Below are 1,718 nucleotides of genomic sequence, written 5' to 3' on the forward strand. Positions count from 1 at the left end.
CTATTCTACAATATCACTAATGAACACAGATGCAAAATTGTTAAATGAGATATTAGTGAAAAGGTTACAGAAGTATTAGTAATACTAGGTTGGAGTTATATCAAAAATACAAGGATGGTTTGACATTAAAAAAACTATAAACAACATAAATGATATTTCCTAATGAAAATAATAATTCCATTATGTCAACAGACATGGAAAAAAGGCTCCAACAAAATACAGCATCATCAGTGTTTGAAAAATTATGCTAAAATAAATAGGAATAAGAGGACATTTCAATAACATAAGAAAAACATTTAAAATAAAGAATTATATTATTTCCAGTGGAGAAATATTAGAAACCATACCAAGAAGAACAAAGGTAAATAGAGGATGTTCAATATTTAGCTGTAATAACATGACAGAGATAGAAACTGAATCTGTGATCTCATTGGTTTAGAGAATTCCTAAACAAGGAAAGTTGCTCTAACACTATGCATCAGCACTTTGTCAGCAATATGTAGTCTCAAGTTGCCTACAGCCCTGAGAGAATAAATGATTTGCTCAATGTTACTCAACCATTATGTGTTCAACCCAGGTTCTCTTGTCTTGGAGGCCTGCATTCTATATACTATACTACATTATTGCAATAAAATAAGAAAAATGGATTGAAAGAATTCCTCATCAGAAAGGAAGGGAGGATATATCTGTACACCAAGAAAGTAACCTTCTATAGTCTTATTTTTTTTTCCCTTTTCTGGGCATTTTCCCAGCCAGTGACTTGACTTCTGAGTTTTCTTTCCACACCCACCATGGCTCCAGATCCACCCAGCCAGCTCTTGGGATCTGAGATTCAAATATTGCTTCCCAGCCTCAGAGCTTTGGGCAGGGGCAGGGCTGCTATTCAGTGTGAGATAAAGTTCAGCTGCTCAGGTAGGGGCAAGGCTACCACACTGGGCTCAGTTCCCTCAGGGGGTTTATGCAGAGACCTTCAACAATGGATCTGAGCTCCTGCCTGCTTGGGGAGCCCTTGTCTGCTGCTGCCTCCTCTGCTGCCTCCCGAGGGGGCCTGAGTTATGGGGACACCCCACTCCTCTCTCAGCGAGCCAAGAACACTCTCTCACTGACCTTTGCCACCTGTGGGTGGAGGGACCTGTGAGGCTGCTGGAGATTCTGTCTCTGAAGCCTGCTAGGATCTGCTGCTCTCGGTGCTGCATGGCTAAGGCAGGGCTGGGCTCTGCTCAGGGTGTGGTGCACGACTGACCTTTCACGTCAGGTTTTCAGGTCTCTCTGGAAGAGAAATCTCTTCCACTCTGTCATTCTGTGGCTTCTGCTGCTCCAGAATTTGTTGGGAGTTCTTCTTTACAGATATTTTATGGGCTGTGGGTTTGGAGCTAGCATATGTGTGTATTTTTACTCCGCCATCTTGGCTCCTCCCCCTACCACATCAATTGAAAGAATTAAAATAGTCAGAAAGGAGGAAAAAATATTTTTTATTTGTAGATAAGGTGATGGTTTGTTTAGGGAACTTCAGCAAATCAATAAAAAGTTAATCAAAGTATTAATTGCTTCAAGAAAGTAGCAGTATACAAACTAAATCCATAAAATCACCCACCAATAAATATTATTACCAATGAAACCCAGTAAAGAAAAATTTCATATCTGACAAAAATGTGCTAAATGTCTGTGACCGCTAATACACATAAGATTTATATAAATGGAACTCTAAAATATTTTAA

This window comes from Notamacropus eugenii, chromosome 3 (genome assembly GCF_028372415.1).
Source record: "Notamacropus eugenii isolate mMacEug1 chromosome 3, mMacEug1.pri_v2, whole genome shotgun sequence".
In the NCBI taxonomy this organism is placed as follows: Eukaryota; Metazoa; Chordata; class Mammalia; order Diprotodontia; family Macropodidae; genus Notamacropus; species Notamacropus eugenii.